This window comes from Piliocolobus tephrosceles, chromosome 2 (assembly GCF_002776525.5).
Source record: "Piliocolobus tephrosceles isolate RC106 chromosome 2, ASM277652v3, whole genome shotgun sequence".
Classification (NCBI taxonomy): domain Eukaryota; kingdom Metazoa; phylum Chordata; class Mammalia; order Primates; family Cercopithecidae; genus Piliocolobus; species Piliocolobus tephrosceles.
Genome location: NC_045435.1, coordinates 182749903 through 182773575, shown reverse-complemented (window position 1 = coordinate 182773575; position 23673 = coordinate 182749903). Strand labels below are relative to the sequence as shown.

The 23673-nt window shown below is 47.7% G+C and overlaps 1 protein-coding gene across 7 annotated transcripts in view; it reads right to left on the bottom strand.

Moving 5' to 3' along the window:
* The window catches only part of ST6GAL1 (ST6 beta-galactoside alpha-2,6-sialyltransferase 1), a 149904-nt gene extending 129032 nt beyond the window's left edge, over nucleotides 1–20872 (bottom strand). For 5 of the 7 annotated variants that reach the window (XM_026455663.2, XM_026455664.2, XM_026455667.2 and 2 more), the window contains exon 1: nucleotides 20741–20872. The gene's annotated coding sequence lies outside the window, so the exon portion shown is untranslated. Of the gene's footprint in view, nucleotides 1–6942; nucleotides 7005–20740 lie in introns of those variants that run through there. The other 2 variants (XM_023214706.2, XM_023214708.2) reach the window with 2 other exon arrangements.
* Between the last annotated feature and the right edge of the window lie 2801 nt (nucleotides 20873–23673).

The following is a 23673-nucleotide window of genomic DNA, read 5'->3' as shown; positions in this document are numbered from 1 at the left end:
GGCCCACTCCTGCTCCTCGCCCTAAGCCTGGAGCCCAGGTCCCTATGGAGAGATCACTGTGGCCCACTCCTGCTCCTCGCCCTAAGCCTGGAGCCCAGGTCCCTATGGAGAGATCACTGTGATGACAGGTGCCACCTCAACACCATCTCCCCGAGTCAGGCCTGGCTGGATTCCTGCCCATGTAAAACCACCTGCCGGAAAACGACTGCAGACTCTATCCTGACCCAAACTGAGTAGGCTCAAATGCCAGCAGAGAGGGGAAGCCCGAGGGCTCACCTATCCAGGGAGCCTCCACTGTTAGCTCTGCCCTCCCTTATGGATGAATCTAAAGCCACCTCCGCCCCAAATGCCTGGCAGAGTCTTCGTCATTCTTTTAAAGCCTTTGAGGATGTCATCTCTCTTTTCTGGCCTTCCCTGCCCCTGCCTCCTGCTCCCTCCACAACTTGGGCAACTTTCTTTCCTTTGTGTCCTCTTCCACAGGCCTGGCTCTCCTCCTAGACAGACAGCTCCTCCAGGGAGAGGCTGTATCTCATTTCTCTTTATATTCACGGCCCCTAGCAAAGTGGCCCATCAGGTGGCCACTAACTGAGAATAACCATTCACATGTGCTGTGATATTAAAAATAACCACGATGTATTGGTCTCCAATCATGTGCCCAAAACTAGGTGAAGCACCACATCTAGGACTCACACCAATGCTGTAAGGCAGAAAGGATGAACATAGACTAACACAGGAAACCGAGGACCAGAGAGGCCAAGCTGCCAAGCCTGCACAGCTGAGAAGTGGCACAACTGGAATTTAAACCCAAGTCTGTCTGGCTACAAAGTGCCTGGGTTTTTTTTTCCAAATGATAAGGTCTTTCTGAGGAAGGTGACCTTGCAAATGGTACTTAACAGGGAAGGCAGTGAGTTGCCTCCGAGCCCTCCTACTGTGAGTCAGTGGATCTGGCTGGGGAGACAAGGGCAGGACTCTCCAAGTACAGAAGGATTCCCTGTGAGACGCCTCTGGTTCATCTCCTCCTGGCCAGATTTTTCCCCTCATTCAAATTTGCAGCCCAGAATAAGATGTTCATTGTGAAAAGCAAAAAAAAGGAGCCGTCACAAGCCCTCTGGCAGGAAGCATCTTCCGGGGATTCATTCCTCATGCTGTCAGCCACCACCTCCAGCTCAGGCCCAAGGCCAGCCTCCTCCCAGCACCAGCACTTGTGCAGTCCACAAAGGCAATCCCTGAGGCAGGTTCTTAGGTAACTGATGACTCAGCCCGGCTGCCGGCTGCCGTGGCACAGCTCCCTACCTGCCTTCTTCCCTCTCTCACCTGGAACAAATTCCTATGACCCTGGTTCCCAAAAGGATAAGACAAGAAGAACAAGGTCCCAAGCTTGACTCTCCTCCAGGGCTCAGATCCGTGAACCAACTAGAGAATTTTCCCTCTTTCACCTGGCTGCTTGGCTTTCATTTCCACGGCTAGAAATGGCAGGTAGAAAAAATGACTCTGGTGGAGCAGGAGGGCCCACTACAGCCTCACGTGCTTCCCACCACGGGCTACTGCAAATCCACTGCCTGCTCTCACGCTATGATCTTACGGAGAGAGCATCCACTCATCTCACTGGTGACTGGATGTGTTCTTACTTCAGTGGACAAACAGGAGCCTCAGGGAGGTTGAGCTCATTCCATGAGGCCTCCTAAGGGCTGGGCAGGATACTGGGCCCAGGGCTGTGCAGAGAACCCAGTCATCACCCCCACCATCCAGGATGTCATGGTCTAACACAGCAAACTTCACACAGCATAGTGAGCATGGCACAAGGGATCAGAGGTCTTCGCTCTCCTTTGTGGGCCATGAATTTAAGGGGGCTCCTCCAGAACTAAGGCTGGCTGGAACTGAGGCTGAGCCAAAGGTGTTGGTAAAGCAGACAGACCATTGAGATAAGGAAGAAACGGATCTCTTCAGCAATATGGAATAGCCTGGGTCTCTCTTCAATGACCACACATACACACATACACACACACAGACACACACACACTCTAGTTTCTGAACCCCCAAGAGCATATGAGGCCCAAACCCACACCCTACAACCAACCTGATTCTTCCCGGAACAAACGTCAGGTGCCTCCAGCCACACTAGCTCAGTGCAGAGGTCTGGCTGCCCGCCCAGTTTGATGAGTGTTGTCAGAAGCCCAATTTGTTTGAGGCCAGGGCCTTGCCTGGTCCTCCTCAGTACTTCTGGAGAATAAAGTTGGCCACCAAAGTCCCCTGACAACCCTACCCTTCCCGTCCCTCTTTCAGACCACTGGCCTCTACCAGACGTGGCAGGGCCTGCTGGCGCGGCAGCTCCAACATTCACTCCTGTAGCTTGGCACGTCTGGAACAGCCTCCTCCACCCTCACCAAGCTGTTGACAGCCATCCCGACGCAGCTCGGGCCCAGACATTCCCCAGCAACCAGGAAGGCAGGCAGGGGCGGTCTGTCTCTCACCCAGGCAGGGGGAAAGCCAGACACACTCCCTGCCTCCTCCCTCCCTCACTCTCTGCTGCCTTCACCACAGCCCCCAGCCGGTTATCTGAGTCAGGGAAGCACAGTTTCTTGCCTGTTGACCAGGTCGGTTGTTTCAACCCTGTAGGGGCTGCGTCCATGACTGTGAAAGTTTCCACAGACCCCTGTGGGTGCTTCACCAGATGTATGCTCTCAGAAGAGCAAGGGGTGTGTCCACAGTAACAAACCCTTCTGTGTGCCTCTTTCAAACTGTCTCATCCTTAACGTCTATGATCTAATTTGAACATAAAAACTAATCTCAGGCTAGGCAGTGGCACAATTATTATCGCCTTTTATAGGTAAGGAAATTAGGGTTCTGATTAAGTAGCCTGAGGCCACACAGCTGCTGAATGGTGGAGCCCGGACCATAATGTAGGCTCTTACATTTACTTCAAAATTTACCTACAAAATTTACATCTAAAACATGTTTTATTTTATAGGTAAATATAAATAATAATAAATACAAATCTAAACATAAATGTAAATGTATAAAATAGACTTCCTTATAAAATATTTACCTATACAATTATTTTTACATTTTATGTTTCACAAAGGTGGCTGATTCCGGTCTCTGTGCACCACAAATCATAGCACAGTAGAAAAACCACGGGCATGGCTGTGCAGGCAGCACAGAGAGCTCAAATCACTTTCACCACCATGCGACTCTGGGCAGATAAACATCACTATTTTTTAATGCTCACCTTCTCCGTATCATTGCACTTTTCCCGCATCCCTTGCTGCTGAAGCAAGCACAGATCTCTCACCCTTAACTTCAGTTCCCTCATGTGTGCAGTAGAGATAATTGTACCCGTGCTACAGGTACAATTGGGCAACCTAGAGATATTTATGTGTCGTATCTGGTGCGCTGTGGACACTGTTTGAACAGCAGCCATGTTTCCTTCATCCTTCGTTCCCCAACCACCAACCACCGACAAACTGCTCCCAGTAACCCCAGACACACCTCAACCCTTCACCCCCAGGCCTGTGCTCCTGCTGCCCCCACGCCAGAAAGGTCCTTTCTCCATTCTCCACCTATCAAAACTCCTTGTGTCTCCTGGGCGACAGCTTTCCCACTGCGGGCCCCAATCCCCAGCTGCCCGTCTGATTTACAATGTGTTTTGTTCTGCCTAGAGTCAGGTGTTTGCATAAATGACTCTCAAATCCTCCACAGTGTTCATCCATCTGTATCGCCCCTCCCACTCTTCACTCCCCGGAAACCAATATCTAATGGCGCCTTTCAGAATAACTTCAGTGGTCTTATTTAAGTAAGACTAGTTCATTATTTTATAAAAAGTCAATCAATATGTGAAACTATGTAGAGCTAAAAATCACCCAAGAGCCCTCTATCCAGGAAAAAAATAAATGAATTAATATCATTCCTCACATCTCTATATTTGCATACGGATAGAAGTGTGGAGGATGGAAGAAAGGATGTGTGAAAGGATGGATGGGGATTGCTTTATACAATAGCTGCTTGGGGTCAGGAGCAGTGGCTCAGACCAGTAATCCCAATACTTTTCGAGGCCGAGGCGGGAGGATCACTTGAACCCAGGAGATCGAGTCTGCAGTGAGCCGTGATCATGCCACTGCACTCCAGCCTGGGTGACAGAACGAGACACTGTCTCAAAGAATAATAATAATAAATGTTTTAAAGTAAAATAAAATAACTAATTTCATTATTCTATTTTATAAGGAAAAGGCACACTGTTGTTTTTTTTTTTTTTGAAATGGAATCTCACTCTGTCGCCTAGGCTAGAGTGGCACGATCTCGGCTCACTGCAACCTCCGCTTCCCAGGTTCAAGCCATTCTTCTGCCTCAGCTCCCCCCGAGTAGCCAGGATTACAGGCGCCCGCCACCATGCCCAGCTAATTTTTGTGTTTTTAGGAGAGACGGGGTTTCACCATGTTGGTCAAGCTGGGCTCGAACTCCTGACCTCAGGTGATCCACCCGCCTTGGCCTCCCAAAATGCGGGGATTACAGGCATGAGCCACTGCGCCCGGCCAGAAAAGGTACACTTCTAATTAAAGTTAACACTTAACATCTCCTCACGTCTCCCCTAACCCCCTATTTCTGGTATATTCTTTCTACTTCCTCACATTCTGCTCCTTAGCCCTCACTGCCCATCCCTGCCCCTGCTTAGCTTTGCTTCTCTATTTGAATGGATTAAGAGTTCGGCCGGGCGCGGTGGCTCAAGCCTGTAATCCCAGCACTTTGGGAGGCCGAAACGGGCGGATCACGAGGTCAGGAGATCGAGACCATCCTGGCTAACATGGTGAAACCCCGTCTCTACTAAAAAATACAAAAAAAAAAAAAAACTAGCCGGGCGAGGTGGCGGGCGCCTGGGAGGCTGAGGCAGGAGAATGGCGTGAACCCGGGAGGCGGAGCTTGCAGTGAGCTGAGATCCGGCCACTGCACTCCAGCCCGGCGACAGAGCGAGACTCCGTCTCAAAAACAAAAAAAAAAGAGTTCACCAATTGACCTTTCACTACGCCTTCCTAAGTATGTTTGTTGATTAATCATTTTCATCCTCAAGTGGGTTTCCTGAGAAGGCCTCTTCAGTGCTAGATTCCCTAAATTCTTGCATGTGTGAGGATGTCGGCCTGAGGTACTTGCAAAGTAATTTGAGTGTAAAATTCTTCAGTCCCATCGCCTTTGTCCCAGAACTCTACAACAATTTTTTTTTTTTTTCAAACAGAGACAAAGTGTTGGTCTTTCACCCAGCCCAGAGCACAGTGGCACAATCACAGCTCACTGCAGCCTCCAGCTCATGGGCAAGGGATCCTCCCACATCAGTCTTCCAAGTAGCCAGGACTACAGGCATGCACTCCCACACCCAGCTAATGATTTTCATTAGGGTCTCCATACGTTGCCCAAGCTGGTCTCAAAACTTCTGGCCTCAAGCGATCCTCAGGCTTCAGCCTCCTAAAGTGCTGGGATTTTAGGCATGAGCCACCTCACCTGGCCTCTATAAAGCTGTTTAGTCATGTGTGAGACCAACATGACTTCCCTTAAAGCAGATACTAGTTGATCCCAATATCCAGGTTTTCCTTTCAGTGATAGATAGCTTTCCCCAAATCTGAGTTTTAAAAAGGCATATGGCCTCTCAGCTGGAGACCTTTTCCCAGAGTTATTTACAGCCAGGTGTGTCTGTCTATGTGACTAAGTCTTGGCCAATGGAATACGAGCAAAAGCAATGCGTGCCTCCGCAGACTCTCCAATTACCTCTCCAGTGACCCTTCTGAAGGGTCACCTTTGTATGATCTTTACATCTTTGATTCAAGTGCTTTATCTTTTTTCTCAGCGTAGGCTGTGATTTTCCTCAAGCCTTCCTTCTCTGTTAGCAATTTAATTTTCAACAGATTCTGTTATGTTTCCTGTTAAGTGTTTCTGTAATGACATTGTTTTTATCCTCAATGTCTTCTTTGGCTCTATAATTACCTTTTTTATTTCACTGTGTAGCTTCATCATCCTGTCTTTGGGATCTGATTAGTTTTCAATAATCTTGATTTTGCACGAATGAATTCCCCACACTGCCTCTTCTACCCGAGAGCCAACTCTAACCCAGGAATTATCTTGGAGGATGGGGAGAATAGGCAAAAGAGGTCCCATTCACCCATTAAGTGAGACAATAATTTTGCTCATATGTTATGCCCTCCACCTTTGCAACTCCTGCTCATCCTTAAAGGGACAGCTCAAGGCCCATTTGCCCACATTCCTCCAACCAACTGTGATTGTTCCTGTTCCAGTTCCCAAAGGGTTTCTCCAAGCTAAAGGATTCGCAGGCACTACCTGGGCTCACAAATGAACCTGGAGCTTTTGAGAAACGGGATGAATCTTCTCCCTGTTCACACATGGTTGGGCACATAAAGATTTTATTTGAAGATTTACAGATTAATGATTGGCTGGATAAAAAGGAAGGTAAACCCTAGAACCAAGCAGCAGAAAAGCTGTCAACATCAGACTCACTGGTCCCAATTTAACAAAAAAGTGGGTAACACCATGAGGCAGGTGGAAAGAAGAGGATTAGGCAAGGGATGTTCTCCTTGAAACATTAAAAGAGAGGGAACAATCATCTTAGCCAGCAAGCCGGACCTTCACAGCCTGCCTCTGCAGGCACTGAAGTGGAGGCCGAGACATGGGCTCCAGAGGCAAGCAGGCCTATGTTCAAGTCCACGCAACTCAATACACTCACAGTCTGACTTTGAGCAAGTCATCAATCTCCTTCAGCCTTTGTTTCCTCACCTATTAATTTGAGATAATAGGCCGGCATGGTGGCTCACACCTGTAATCCCAGCACTTTTGGAGGCTGAGGTGGGGGGATCATGAGGTCAGGAGTTTGAGACCAGCCTTACCAACATGGTGAAACTCCGTCTCTACTAAAAATACAAAAATTAGCCAGGCATGGTTGTGTACCTGTAATCCCAGCTGGTGGTGTGTACCTGTAATCCCAGCTACTCAGGAGGCTGAGACAGGAGAACGGCTTGAAGCTGGGAGGCAGAGCTTGCAGTGAGCTGAGATCGCGCCACTGTACTCCAGCCTAGGCAACACAGCAAGACTCCATCTTAAAAAAAGAAAAAAAAAAATAGAGATAATAATAGTGTATACAGTGTTATGAAAATTCTATTAAATAACGCATTTAATGGTTCCAGCCTCGACTCCCGCCACTTGATGCCTCATGCATTTCTCTCCAGGAATATCAACCTGCTAGTGTTCCCCTGACACATACAATGAGCCGTTTCTCACCCTCAAATCTTTGCTCCTGCAGCCTTCCCCTGCCCCAAAAATGCTCATTTCCCCGAGGCTGAGAGCTACTACCTTCTAAGACGCAGCTTGTATGTTGCCTCTTCCAGAAATATTTCCAAACTCACTGTATCTTCTTCCATCATCTGTGCACACCCAAATCATAACATTTATCACAGTACATTGTAATTAATATGTGCATATCTACCTTCAACTAAGCTCTGGAAGGAACAGACTATGGGGATTATTTGGATCTATGTTCTAAAAGTGAGCATTGCAGGCCCGGCACAGTGGCTCACGCCTGTGATCCCAGCACTTTGGGAGGCCGAGGCGGGTAGATCACCTGAGATCAGCAGTTTGAGATCAGCCTGGCCAACACGGCGAAACCCCATCTCTACTAAAAATACCAAAATTAGTTGGGCGTAGTGTTGGGCACCTGTAATCCCAGCTACTTGGGAGGCTGAAGCAGGAGAATCGCTTGAACCCAGGAGGTAGAGGTTGCAATGAGCTGAGATCATGCCATTGCACTCCAGCCTGGGCAAAAGAGTGAGACTCCATCTTAAAAATAAATAAATTTTTAAAAATTTTAAAAATAAAAAAATAGAAATGAGCATTGTGGATGGCCTGCAGCAGGCACTCAATGTTTGTTGAATGAAAGAACAAAGCAGGCCGGGCGCGGTGGCTCAAGCCTGTAATCCCAGCACTTTGGGAGGCCGAGACGGGCGGATCACGAGGTCAGGAGATCGAGACCATCCTGGCTAACACGGTGAAACCTCGTCTCTACTAAAAAATACAAAAAACTAGCCGGGCGAGGTGGCGGCGCCTGTAGTCCCAGCTACTCGGGAGGCTGAGGCAGGAGAATGGCGTGAACCCGGGAGGCGGAGCTTGCAGTGAGCTGAGATCCGGCCACTGCACTCCAGCCCGGGCAACAGAGCGAGACTCCGTCTCAAAAAAAAAAAAAACAAAAAGCAAGGACTATGAGAAAAGAGGAAGAGGGTGATATGGGTGATTTGTCTGCCACTAATCTCCAAGGCTCTGCTAGCTACACTGAATATGTGTGTGTACATATCTACAATGTGTGTTCTTGATGAAGGTATTCCCAATGCTGAGCATATAACAGACATTCAACAAATATTTTATGAACAAATTAATGTTGAATTATTGAATAAACTCTACAAAAGAAGAAATTGCTTAAGAACCTTAAAGCACAACTACAAGATAAGCCATTAACAGTGCTGATACTGAGTTCCATTTACAAGTTTAATTAAGGTAGCCAAGTAGTGGTACCTGTCAATCTTTGGCCATGCTCACTAACAGCGTGCTTATTCCCAGTCTTAACTAGATAATGGGTACAGATAGATATCACTGCTTTAAAGGGCAAGGAAAAAATAAAAAATAAAAAAAGTGCAAACCAGGCTTGACCCAAATAACTCTTATTAAAAAGAAAAAGGAGCAAATGTATGCTGAATCTAAAAGGCATGCTAGTCACACATGACTATCTCACGAGCTCTTTAATATGTTCTTAAGGAAATGGAAGAAAAACTCTGTAAGGAGAAACTACTCAGTGAAGCCCCCAGTGAACAAAAAGGACTAACAAAGTCTCAGACTCAAAGGACTAGGAATTATTAGCAGTGGAAAAACCTGTACTACACCCAATCCCAGCCTCACTATTCAGCAGCAGTGAAACTTTGGATGAGTTTCTAGCCCTTTCTGAAGCTTGGTTTTCTTATTTGCAAAATGGAGCTAATGATACCGAGACAGCAGATCTTGCTATGATGGTTGGATGAGAGAACACACATCATGCCTAATCAGGGCCAGGCACACAGCAAAAGCCCAGAAGATGGTAAATTTTGCCACATTTCCTTCACCAGACTTGGCTAAGACTCAAGTCAAAACATTATTCTTCACTTACAGGAAGGAAAGGGATCACCCTTAAACATGATGGGTGTCCTCAATTCCAGCACAGAGGACCGTCAAGAGGTTGTAAAGGGTACAGCGTTCCTAAAATTAAAGCTGGAAGCTCAGCACTGTGCTGGGGAAGACTGCATCAACCAGGAGATGGATGCAGATTTACAAAGACTGCAATGAAAAAAATGCACAATCATCCTCCTGGGGCAGGTAGTTCTTTTCCAGTTGCCAGATTTCCTGGTCATCTCCTGACAGATCAGATTTCCTGGTCATTTCCTTGCCAGATTTCCTGGTCAAGTGTATGTAATATATTTATTCTGGTGGAAATAATTTATGAATACAAGGCCAAAGGGAGCTGAAGCCAAGGACAGAGCAGGGAGAGGGTTGCCAAGATCCAAGGGAAACAAGGCTTAAGCCTCCTTTGATGGCTTCCATCTTATTCTACCTTTTCAGTGCAGGTGAAAACTGCTTCATTACATTGTCTATAATTTGTCCCACCCCTTTAGTTCTAGTTTGCACCTTTCTGCTTCTTGCCCCATAGTCACAGACTCTCAAAGCTGGAGGGGGCCTACGTGGGCATTGACGTCAACCCCTCTGCAATGCAGAAGTCCTCTGATGGCAAACAAGTTTACTGGCAACTTTTGCTTGGATCACTGTATAACACGGCAGTGGCGCCCTTGTGACACAGCTTGTTCCACTGTTGGGTAGCTCCGTTAAGTCAGTTCTTATTTGTCTTCCTGCAACTCTTTCCCCTCCTCACCCACCCCCATCTTGCTTCTCCCCTCTGCAGGAGCCACTCAGTGTGCCTCTAATGAAGTGTGATTTCTTCCACATGAAAAGGATGCCTCTTATTTTTATCTCCTGCAGACTAGAAAGTCCTAGTTTCCACATTTATCCCGCCTCCGATATGCTGTCCTAAGCCACTGTCTTCCAAGTAGTCAGTTTCTGGGTTTGCATCATTTTATCACTCTCCAGAGGGGACCCAGGGAAGCATAACACTCCAGGCAGGTTTGAACAACCAGACAAAGTACAATATAACGATCACAATTCCTCCTCCAGAGCCTGAGATCAAACACTCCTTTTCTTCACTTCTCTCTCCTCCCTCTCTATCACTTAAGTGCCAGTTCTCCCACGAGGTCCTGATCCTGACCCTGAGAACAGAAACAAACTTGGAAGGCCCAAGGATGGTGAGAGGGGGAGGGGAAGGTGATGACGCAGCTCAGTTTTTGCACTTGCAGCTGAGGACACCAAAGCGGGCAGACTACCTCCAAAAATAACCTTTCATGCAAGCAGCCTCTTGGTAGCTTCCTGAGAGCCCTTCAAATTAGCTTTCCAGAGTGCAGACCCCCGTGTTTCTGTGCCCACTCTCTCACCACCCTTTCCAGAACTTGATGGACCAGGTTCATTTGACCCACTGACATTTACAACTATCTTTCCGTAATGTTTGAGGTCTAAAAACACTTAGAAATATATTTTTATGGGAATACATAAATGTCCATCAACAGAAGATTGGTAAGGAAAACACATTCAAAATATAGAATGCAATGCAGCTATGAGAAAAAAAATAAACACTGTTGTGGGAAGACCTCCAATACATACAGTAAAATGAAAAACGCAAGTTTGTAAATGGGTTAGTATAATGTCAGGAATGTCCAATCTTTTGGCTTCCCTGGGCCACATTGGAAGAATTATCTTGGGCCACACATAAAATACACTAACACTAACGATAGCTGATGAGATTAAAGAAAAAAGAAAAATGCAAAAAAAGCCTTATAATTTTTAAAGACAGTGTACGAATTTGTGTCGGGCCGCACTCAAGGCCATCCTGGGCTACATGCGGCCCCCACGCCACGGGTTGAACAAGTTTGATTGTAATCCATCTACTGAGCTTTAAAAATGTATTTGCATATAACCATAAATACCTATATAAATGTTTACAAAGGAGCTGGAAAGACAGACATCAAACTGCAAACAGTAGTCACTGCAAAGAGAAGTGGAATGAGGGAGGAATGGCATAAGCTGAGGGGTTAACTTTTTACCCCGTTTCAATATTCTAAAAAAAAACATTTCATTTATTATTTATGTGAAGAAGCCTCCCAGTCTTACATGTATGTTTCATTTGATAATCTCAGCTCTGGAAGGGGCTGCCCAGGGCTGAGAGTTGATTCTCCGAGGTGGCATACCCAGGGTGGCATGCATTTGTCCAAGGGCACATAGCTAGCCAGCAACAGCCAGAGACCACAAGTCACAGTCCAGGTGTTGGAATAATGGGTGTCCCAGAGGATGCAGGAGAGGACTTTGACTTGATTACTAAATCAGATCGACTTTCCGATTTTATTTGAGTCAAAAATTCCTACTTGGGGGTAACAGGAAGTTAGAGGAGACGAAGAATCATTAAAGTCAGAGGTGGAAAGGGACCCTGTCTTCCCATAGAAACAGTGTGAGAGGGCCTGCTACCAAGGACCGGAACCTTCTCTGGATCCCCTGCCCTCATCCATAAAGCAGAGGGAAGGTGCTAACTAACAGAGAGGACGGGAGATTTGCAAGCATGGGGCGTTGTGTGAGTCAGATGCTCATCTGAGCCAGCACCACATCTTCGGCATGAGAGACCGGCAGCAACGCTCCCTGAATGCATTCTAGTGAGGCCACAGGTGGCCGTCAGGGACCTCAGCTGCATGTGGAGACTGCCTCTCGGGAAGGGAAGGCTGTCTCAGAAAGGGAAGGCTGAGTCTGATTTAGGTCCAACTCATATTGAGCCACTTCAGCTGTCACATGGATTATCTCATTTAATACTCACAAAATGTTTACAAATATGCCCCAAGAAATTCAAAAGTCACTTTCTAAAAGCATAAATCCATTAAGGGGTGGAGCCCTTATTTGAAATCAGGTTTCCTGACTCTGAATTCAGTGCTCCTTCCACCCTGTCTGTTCGGGACACAGTAAGGCCTCCTTACTTGGGCAGTAAAACTTAAGAAGTGCCCAGGATGGAGGCTGGGCATGGTGGCTCATGCCTGTAATCCCAGCACTTTGGGAGGCCACGGCAGGAGGATCACTTGAGCCCGGGAGTTCAAGCCTGGGCAACACAGTGAGACACCCATCTCTACAAAAAATAAAAATAAAATTAACTGGGTGTGCTGGTGCATGCCTATAGTCCCAACTACTCGGGAGGCTGAGGCAGGAGGATTGCTTGTGCCTGGGAGGTCAGAGACTGCAGTGAGTCATGATCGTCCCACTGCACTCCAGCCTGGGTGACAGTGCGAGACCCTATCTCAAAACAAAACAACAAAAAAACAGTTCCTAGGTTGACTTTCTGTCTCTCTCCTGACTCCCAATCCCGACTACACACACATACACACACACAGTCCCATGACTGCGACAGCAGAGACAGGTTCCCAGCCAGCACAACTCAGTGCCTCAAACACGCATCATGTGACATGCGACTGAAATACCTATGGCCGGGCTGATAATCTGGGGTTGATGATGGGGTTACAGATCAGCCTCAAGTTTCAGTCAGAGTTGAAGCCAAGTGATATATAGGGTTCCTTACACTCTTCTCTGTACTTTTGTATGTTTGAAATTTTCCATAAAAAAGACTTTTTTTTAGGCCGGGCGCGGTGGCTCAAGCCTGTAATCCCAGCACTTTGGGAGGCCGAGACGGGCGGATCACGAGGTCAGGAGATCGAGACCATCCTGGCTAACACGGTGAAACCCCGTCTCTACTAAAAAATACAAAAAACTAGCCGGGCGAGGTGGTGGGCGCCTGTAGTCCCAGCTACTCGGGAGGATAAGGCAGGAGAATGGAGTGAACCCGGGAGGCGGAGCTTGCAGTGAGCTGAGATCCGGCCACAGCACTCCAGCCTGGGCGACAGCACGAGACTCCGTCTCAAAAAAAAGAAAAAAAAAAAAAAAAGACTTTTTTTTTTATGACCCATCATGTGAGTGATCATTTCTCTCTCAACTTGTCACTTGGTGGGGGTTTCCATTTTAATTAACTTTCTGCTTCCCTCAGCACAGAAAGCCAAAGAATAGCTTGCTGTCATGGTAAGAAAAAATACCAGGAACAAAAGCGTGTGGCTTGTGAAAACCTCAGTTATAGCAATAACAGCTATTACTTAACTGAGTGCTTCTTGTATACCTGGCACTGTACTGAGCCTTTTACCTATGATTTCATCTAATGCTTATAATCGCCTATGAGATAAGGTCTGCTATCCCCATTTTACAGAGAAGGAAACGGAAGCTTAGTAAGCTTAAGTAACTTGCCCCAGTCTACATAGGTGGTACATAGGGGGCAAGAATGCAAATCCCAAATTCATTGTGCTATTAGTTTTTCCCATTCCCACAATATATATTTAGCTACTTTAAGACTTTATAGGTAATTGAACTAAATCTATGAAGTTTTAAAACTGGTCATACCCTTTAAGGTATAACCCAGCAATCTCAACTTTAGACCTATCCTATGGGAATCATCTGGAAAATGAACAGAGATTTCTTCATAAATATTTTATTTTATTTCATTTTATTTCATTTTGAGACAGAGTCTTGCTCTGTTACCCAGTCTGGAGTGCAGTGGTGAGATCTCAGCTCACTGCAACCTCTGCCTACCGGGTTCTAGCAATTCTTCTGCCTCAGCCTCCCGAGTAGCTGGGATTATAGGCACCCGCCACCATGCCTGGCTGTTTTTTGTATTTTTAGTGGAGACGGGATTTCATCATGTTGGCCAGACTGGTCTCGAACGCCTGACCTCAGGTGATCTGCCTGTCTCAGCCTCCCAAACTGCTGGGATTACAGAAGTGAGCCACCACACCTGGCTCTTCACAGATATTTTAATCACGGTGTCAATTACAGCAAGAGAAAGTTCGATGTGGTTAGCTGTCTAATGTGGCCTCATGCAGGAAGCCTTTCCCACTGCTCCAGTCACTGGTGACTCCGTCCTCACGGTCGCACGGCATCCTGCACTAATCTCTTGTTACCCCTGCCTCCTCCTTTGAACTACGAGCTTCTAAAAAACTAAGCACTTCTTATTTATCTTTGGTTTAGAGTGGGCACTCAAATATGTGGTGAATAAATTAATAAGTGACACTGCAGTTGCTCATTTAACACATACAGACATGAAGACTGGAGTATTAAAGTTAAGTTTTTGAAGGTCACGAGGGCAGACTAGAACTCAAGGCCACGTGCAGGGCTCTTCTCCCCCCACTGTACTACCAGTACCTGTAGACCTCTAAAGAACCGATGCGTGACGGCGGAACACTTGAGACAACGGTGGGAAAGGCAGAGGCAGTTGGAGGCTCTTGAAATTTTACAGGCCCTCACTGAAATGATGAGATCCCAGGGGTCCACACGACCTTGGAGACACTGAACAGCTGATATGGGTGATGAATGAAAGGGTACAGCTTTAATGCAATGTTAACCATGAAATGTATATATGGGAAGGTTAAGCAAGAAGGCAAGAGACATAACTGCACGTACAGTATGTTCGCAACCATTTACAAAAAATAAATCCATTTAAAAAAAAAGAAGAAGGAAAATTATCAACTGTTAAGAGGGGTTGTCTTTGGATAGCGGAATTTTTTTCTGTTTCTCTATGCTTTTTTGTACAGAACTTTCCAAATTATCCTCAACGGGCAAGGTTTTTTTTTTTTTTTTTTTTGAGACAGAGTCTTGCTGTGTCACCCAGGCTGGAGTACAGTGGTGCAATCTTGGCTCACTGCAACCTCCGCCTCCCGTGTTCAAACGATTCTCCTGCCTCAGCCTCCAAAGTAGCTGAGATTACAGGCACCCGCCCACCATGCCCGGCTGATTTTTGTGTTTTTAGTAGAGATGGGGTTTCACCACGTTGGTCAAGCTGGTCTTGAACTCCTGACCTCAGGTGATCCAGCTGCCTCGGCCTCATGCCTACTGAAATCACAGGCATGAGCCACTGTGCCCGGCCCCTAGCTTTATTTTTATAATCAGAATAAATAAAAATTAAATCACTACATTGATTTCTGAAGGCTAACCTGACCTTTCTAGTATAATAATGATTTAGAAAATCATCTCAGTATTTTAATATGGTGAAACTGCACTGCTCAATGTTACTGTTACATATAAGTCTATCAAAAATACATCTATAGGAGTCAGAATGCCATCATATAGCTTTCTGCAGACAAGCAAGAAAAAATTCATTGGCCTCTAATTCAGTTCTTACAGAATAAATGACTGATACTATATCGGAGCAACTAACTCCCTGTCCAAATTCTCAGGAATCTAATGGTCCCGAACAATTACTATGAATTTCATTAATGACTTATTCCTGTATTTTTTTAATGCAACCTTGTCCTCATATTTCCAGAGGGCCAGATTTTCTCTGAAGCCTTCCCTCTTCTACTCTGTCATTTACCACCTGCTCTTGCCTTTATTCATGAAGAGAAGGGGACCCCAGAGGTCAATACTGAGATAAATTAGATCAATTTTCTCTGGGCTCCTGAGGGCAATTTCTAAGGGAGAGCCAAAAGTGTTTTAAGCGAGGGTGGTGGAGCTAGGCTGGGCTTTCCTTGGGCAAAGAATGGGTCTCCATGCTCTTTGTAATCTCAGGTTAAGCACAACATCCCCTCCACCCCCACCACCTGTTTGTCAGTAAATACAGAACACATAAATAGAATGACTCGAGATTTTACTCACTTACATGTGAAGGTTCTGATTTTAATTTTTGTTTGTTTGTTTGTTTTACTAGTTCTAGTCACCTTAGAGTCACACAAACTTCACAACTACTCAAAGCCTCCCTTGACAGTTTGGCAGGCCTTGCTTTACACCTCTTTGTGAAAGATGAGGTTTTTCTAATCTGAGCACATGAGCTTACCCTATGGGGTCATTCTCCCACTAACATTCTCTACCACTTTAAAAGCTGGTCTCACACCAGTCAGAAGGGATATTATCAGAAAGTCAAAAAGTAACAGATGCTGGCAAGTTTGCAGAGAAAAGGTAATGCTGATACACTGTTGCTGGGAGTGTAAATTAGTTCAACCATTGTAGAAAGCAGTGTGGGGATTCCTGGGAAAACTATAAATAGAACCGCCATTGACCCAGCAATCCCATTACTGAGTAAATACCCAAATGAATATAAATTGTTCTACCATAAAGACACATGCACACATATGTTCACTGCAGCACTATTCACAATAGCAAAGACGTAAATACTCATCAACAGTAGACTAGATAAGGAAAATGTGGTGCACATATACCATGGAATACTACGCAGCCATAAAAAAGAATGAGATCATATCCTCTGCAGGAATACAGATGGAGCTGGAGGTCATTATCTTTAGCCAACTAACACAGGAGCAGAAAACCAAATACCACATGTTCTCGCTTATAAGTAGGAGCTAAATAATGAGAACACATGGACACAAAGAGGGAAACAACAGACACCAGGGCCTTCTTGAAGTGTGGAGGGTGGAAGGAGGAAAGGGAGCAGGGAAAATAATTACTGGGTACAAGTTTTAGTACCTGAGTGACTAAATACTCTGTACACCAAAACCCCATGGTACAAGTTTACCTGTATAACAAACCTGCACATGTACCCCTGAACCCAAAATAAAAGTTTAAAAAAAATTTTTTTTTTGAAAGCTGGTAAGCACTCAAGCCTGCCAAGAGGTCTGACCGGTCATAAGAATGTGTCATGTGACTTAATGCCCTCAACAACCCCAGGAGATTCATACACCTTACTGCTGTCACTTTACACAACGCAGAAGCAGCCTGCTGGTTTTCTGTTGTTGTTTTGTTTCGTTTCGTTTTCTGTTTTTGAGACAGGGTCTCACTCTGTCCCCCAGGCTGGAGTGCAGTGGTGAGATCTCGGCTCACTGCAACCTCCACTTCCCAAGCTCCAGCGATTCTCCTGTCTCAGCCTCCCAAGTAGCTGGGACCACAGGAGCGCGCCACCATGCCTGGCTGATTTTGTTCTTTTATTTTTTGTAGAGATGGCGGTGGGGGATGTGGTCTCACTGTTGCTCAGGCTGATCTCAAACTCCTGAGCTCAAGGAATTCGAACCCTTCCCTGCTCGGCTTCCTGAAGTGCTGGGATTACTGGAGTAAGCCACCGTGCCCGGCCCAGCCTGCTGGTCTTAAAGTAATACTGGAGACAGGAAGATGACCCCCAAGCCCCTCCTATGGCTCTAAAGCCTGAGCATCTTCCGCTCCGCTGGAACAGCCTGTGCAGAGACTGGGCAAGGAGGGCTCTCACTGTACAAAGAAGGAAACTGGAGCCCAAGAGGTTAAGTAGCATGAACAGCTAAGTGGCGCCTCTCTCTTCTGTCTTCTCACTGCCTCTTGCCTTATGATTTCACACAAAGCAGCCCCTGAATGGGGAAGCACGAGACAGAGAGACATGGAGGAAGCCAGCACAAGAGTAAAGTGAACCATTTAGCAAACACTGAAGAAAGCTGATCCCCAAAGATAACTGCAATATTCAGCACACCTACCACTGGGATCCCTGGCTTTGCTTAATAACCAAACCTATTTAAATCCATACGGAGTCGGCTCTCTGACTTCAAGGGTGTTGTTATAACAACCATAACTTTGGCTTTTCTGTGGAGTACCAACAACAACTGATTTGATGCAACAATTTCCCTTTGATGCAAAAAGGGGCACTAAAAGTAGACCGTGCATTGTTGTGTATCATTGCGCAAGTAATTTCTCTTCTCTAGGCCTCAGTTTTCCCAACTGGAAAGTAGAACGGTCCAGTCAGATGATATCTGAAGTTCCTTACAGGGTCAGCGTCCTGGTGAGAAAACTTTACGGCACGGCCAAGTGGAATTGACGTAGGATTTTTCTTCTTGGTCCTCCGGCCAGCCACACCCCACCTGTGCTTCACTCAGCCATGCGAGTGTGTCCCAGCTCACTGTATTATAGCTTGTACCCGCATTCACTGGTTCTAAGCTCTTGCACCACACCAAAGAATAACGAGGATACACTGCACATTGAAGGGAGAGGAAAGCAGAGAAGAATTTTACTGAGTGATGAAAACAGCTTTCAGCAGAGAGGAGATGCGGGATTGGTCCCCTACCTGAAGATGGAAAAGTTCCCCAGTGTGGCTGGCTGGTCAAGGGACTTTTATGGACTCAGAATAGGAAATGCATGCTGACCGGGTCTGTGAGTATGCAAAAAAGATTAAAGCAAAGACATCACTCAAAGGTGGGCACAGCAGTGTAGAAAGCCAATTAGGAAAGGGTAGGTATATGTAAACTAGGTGAAAGGTAGGGATCAATTAGGGGAAAGCATGTCAAACAGAAGTTGACACTCTGGTCTGAGGATTTAACTTGGAGCTTGGCTTTCAGGCTTTAAACTGTCTTTGGCCTGGAGGTGGGGGTTTCACCGGGTACCCCCCACCCCTATCTGCCTAGGCATTTGGCTGCCTCCTGATGCTACCAGAATCATCATGACACCCTGGAAACTCTAAGGAAAAGAAACAAGTGTAACTAGGACATAACAGGGACAGTGCAAAACAACATGTTAACTTTGGGGAAATCCGGCTTCTCCGTGTTGTTTTGGTTTTCCTACTTCTCTGCCAAATACAAAAATAAGCAGCTACTTCCATAGGACTCTCATTAAAAAAAAAAAAAAAAAGTAACTTTAATAAAATCAATGAAAACAATGCTCTCACAAGTGACTCAGGAGGAGCTTTCTAAGAGACACTTTCTCCCCCGTGGGGCTGATGTCAACAGCCCATGCTTTTGCCCAAACAAAGGCCTCCTGGCACAAGGATGAGAGGCAAAACATCTGAGTCTCCGTAGCTGGCCTTATTCCAATTTGAGGGGAAGGGGCAGCCAGGACAGAAAAATGACTGAGCTTTTGAAAGGCTAGAAGGAGAGTAAGGAATGACTAAATCTATTTTTTCTCAACAGAATAAAGAACTCTTGAAAGGGATAATGGAAGGGTGCAGCTTTCGATTTGAATTACTCTCTTTGTTTAACCCTATTCTGCCTAAGGCCACTGCCTTTTAAGCCAACCACAGAATCCCGGTTTTGCCTTTAGTCGCCGGCAGGGTGATGCAGTGGGAGTTGGGAGACCCACACTCAGTGTTCTCTTTGTGGCCCGTTTCACCCGGTTTAAACTTGGACAAGTGGCTGAACTCTCCGGCCTCAGCTTCCTGCCTGTAAAATAAGAAGGCTCCCTAGATGCTCCCTAGACCTTTTCAGTAACAGTGCAATAGGACTGGAGGCTCTCCAGTTCCCCCCCGGGAACAGGTTAATCTTAAGCCACACTAGCCAAGGTGAGGCAGCAGCCCGCCCGCTCAGCAGGCACACACTGGGGTGGAGGCGCCTCCATTCCTGTTTACACTGCACGCCCACAACCTGCACCAACACCATCGCCTCAGAGACCAATTCACCCCGAAACCATCTCCCTGCTGCTGATCGTGTCTGATTAACATCTGCAAAGCTGAGCTGAGCATATGTAAGTAAAGAAAAAGCAAAACAAACAAGAGTCCTCTCTTTCCGGGTCTCGGAATTTCTTTCAAATAAACTCAGAACTGAAAATTGTATGTCCCCAGCTAGAACACGAGGTCTCAGCTGGCCTTGCTTGCGAAAATGCATAACAAGCCAAAAGGGGCTAGTGACATCTAGGGTGTCTGGGCACACGGACACGGGCCTCAGAGGTAAAGCACAAGACTGCACTGGGCGACGCGTACATTGACCATTCTTCCCGAAGGCTGAGGAGGCGCCCAAAATATCCCCCACAGAGGCAATCGCCAGAGTGCGGGAACAATAGTGCGCCCAGCACTATGTTTTCCTGAGGGGCACCCTTAGACCCTTAACCCAACCCACATCTCTAAGAGCCTTCCAGGAGGTGAAGGTGAGGGGTGGCCCACTTCACCCAAACGAATGCGCCACGGCCGGGGACCGACTCTCAGCCTGGAGTAACGTTTTTGTAGCTGCTTTCTTGTTTTGATTTCCCTTTTTAAGTCTGGCAGTTTAGTCTGATGCCCAAGCGGTACCTTTTAAATGTCTCTCTCGCCCTCCTCCAGCAAGTGGCGCCTCTAGAGCCACTCCCTCCCCCTAGGCTGAGACAATGGCCCGGCACCGCGGGGCAGCCCCGAAGGGTTTGCGGTGCGTCTAGATCTCTGGGCAGGGCGCACGTGCGTTTGTTATGATGCCTGTGCCCCCTCAGCTGCCGCGGGCCTCAATTTGTCGATCCGTAAACCCAGAAGGCAGGATTTGAAGGAACCCGGACTCTGCGAGGCGCACCGCCCCTCCCCACCCACCCCACCCCCAGCCAAACACTGACGGTGCGGTGGAGAAATCGGTGTTCCCCGGGGCTGCGCGCACGTGGGTTTGTTGTGGATCCGCAGGCTCGCGGAGCCACAGAGAAGCCTGGGTGGCCCTTTGGCCCGGACAAATATACACACACCCCCAGCCAAAAGGCGGCCAGCCCCGGAGCCAAGGCAACTGAGGCGGCGCTGGAGAGAGATTCCCTGCGCCCTAGGCGCGCCACGGGCCCCGCGGCTCCGCTATCCTCCCGCGCCCCTTTGCATCACACTCCTCCCGGGAGAGCCCGGGCCGCGCCGCCGCCCGCCGCACCCCCTACTCACTCGCTGCACTCTCGGCCGCGGAGGCTGCGGTTGCTCAGCCCGCTCAGTGGCGGCCGCCCGCTCCGCGCCCACGCCGGTCGGTACCGGCTCCCTTTGTTAGCGCCGGGCAGTGCCCCAGGCGTCCTCCCCAGCCCGGCCCTGCCCAGGACTCCCCTCCCCCAGGTGACTCCAGAAAGCGCGCTCGGCAAGGGCAGGAGCGCCCGGGAGCTGGGAACCCCACGAGGGAGTCTCGGAGGAGGGGTCCGCTGGGGAGGAACGGGGGACAGAAGACGCAGACTGGAAGGGACGGGAGAAGGAAGGAAGAGCGCGGCGGAGGGGCGGGAAGGAAGCGAGTCGCCTCCGTATGCAAATAGAGTTGCGAAGACTGGGTCGGTCTCCGCCCCCACTCCACCTCTCGCCACTGGCCACACCGCGCCCCAAACCGGCCTGGAGGTCGCTAGCGAGCGGGCTTGGGGTTAAAGATTCCTGATGAAGGCACCGGGTGATACCACAATCCTTTCTGCCCTCCAGGAGGGTGGATCGAGGACCAAGTAGGAGGGGCTGCGCGGCTGCGCAAAGACCCCTAAATGCCTCTTCCCCGCTTGGCCGCGAGGGGTGAATTTAGCAGTGTCCGGCTTTTGGTCCTAATATGCGGGCACGATACAGCCGGTCTCTGTTATCGGCTGACTGCGAGACCCTGAGGAAGTCACTTAACCTCTCTGAAGACTCGTATTCCTCTTATCTAGAATAGGAAAGAACAAAATCTTTCACTGCGTTTGGGATTAACCTCCCAACACTGGGGCATGGCTCGTACTAGGCGCTCTCAAATGGCAAATACAGAGGGAGAGGAGCGCCCTGCGCCCAGAGGCTTCCACCTCAAGCTGCAAGCTGAAAGACCGAAGCCTCAGCCTGGATGGTGAAGGGAGCGTGGTTCTTTCTTTTCACCCGGACGACGGTGCGGCTGCTGGGGAAGGAAAGAGGATTAACCAAGCTGCGTACTGACCATCCCCGATAGCCCCAAGGCGATTTCCCTAAGACAGAAAAACTGCCTAACAGGAGGGCGGGAGGGGCCTTTAAGGCTTCGACTCCAGCCTTCCATAGCTGAAAGAGAGGATGTGACGACCGGAGGCGATAGTCATATCCCAGTTGTCTACTGAGTGCACGCTACGCACCAGGCTGTGTGCTGGGTGGGAAGGGGGAAGAGGTACTGAAATGTTTGGGGGTCCTCTGGGAACACAAAGTCCAGTGCACACTTAAAGTGCCTGAAGCCCAGGCCCAAAGTTCTGTCTCCAAATGAGGTGCCTACTCCCCATCACCAACCTTGGAAAGGGAAGTTACATCCGCACCCCGTCCCCAGCACCCTTCTTCCAAACACTGCTTCCTCCCTGTCCTGATCCTGGCTCCCTTCTGCTGATGCTGTCATTCCCTTCCCTACTGCCCCTGAGACATTTTTGCTCAGTACAAAGAGCTCCAATTGAAGGGAGTACCAGCCAGAGTGAATTCAAATCTTTATAACCAACTAGCTGTGCCTTCTTGGGTGAGTTCCACATCCTGTGAGCCTCCCTTTCCTCTTCTGCAAAATGGAGATATTAAGGAAAGCATTGTTTTCAGGATTATGTGAAATGACCTATGTGAAACACTTAGCTTAGTGTTCGGCATATAGAAGGTGCTCCTAACAGTAAAATGTATGTATGAGTGAATGAATAGAAGCAGACAAGTTCAGAAGACTATTTCTGGAAAGATGCTACATTGAAGATTTTAGGCCCTATTCTAAAAAGCGGGGGGGAAAAAAGGAGGCTATTAAAAGATTCTGTGCAGTAGCATGACATGCATCTTTGTATTTTACAAGGATTCCTCTGGCACCACACTGGAAAATAGATGGCAGAAGCAGAGAATGCAAGAGACTGGATTGGAAGCTGACATCAGTGGAGATATAATAAGAGCCTGAACTGTGTCAGTGACTGTGTCAAGACAGAAGAAAAGGACATCTAAATAATAGCTACCATTTGGAGATCTGATATGGTTTGGCTCTGTGTCGCCACCCAAAAATCTCACCTTGAATTGTAATCCACATGTGTCAGGGGAGGGGCCTCCTGGGAGGTGATTGGATCATGGGGGCGGTTACTCCATGATGTTCTTTTGATAGGGAGTTCTCACGGGATCTGGTTGTTTGATAAGTGTCTGGCATCTCCCCTGTATCCTCTCTCTCACCTGCCACCATGTAAGATGTGCCCTGCTTCCCTCCAACTTCCACCATGATTATAAGTCTCCTGAGGCCTCCCCAGCCATGCGGAACTGTGAGTCAATTAAACTTCTTTTGTTTATAAATTACCCAGTCTCGGGTAATTTGTAATTTTCTCAGTAGTGTGAAAATGGAGTAATAGAGTATTCAAAGCACCTTGCTTATTACACTGTCTCTCCTTTACATCAGATAAGTAGTGGTCTTTGTCCTATTTTATGGATTAGGAAACTGAAGTCATCTAGGAAGTGAAGAGAGAATTTGACACATTCTTCCACATTCTTTGAAAGCCTTAATCATCTCCTTCATCATCACCCATGTGTCAACACTACTTAAGAACTAAGAACAGGCCAGGCGCGGTGGCTCAAGCCTGTAATCCCAGCACTTTGGGAGGCCGAGACGGGCGGATCACGAGGTCAGGAGATCGAGACCATCCTGACTAACACGGTGAAACCCCGTCTCTACTAACAAAATACAAAAAAAAAAAACTAGCCGGGCGAGGTGGCGGGTGCCTGTAGTCCCAGCTACTCGGGAGGCTGAGGCAGGAGAATGGCGTGAACCCGGGAGGCGGAGCTTGCAGTGAGCTGAGATCCGGCCACTGCACTCCAGCCTGGGCGACAGAGCGAGACTCCCTCTCAAGAACTAAGAACAGCCAGTCGTGGTGGCTCACGTCTGTAATTCCAGCATTTTGGGAGGCCAAGGCGGGCAGATCATG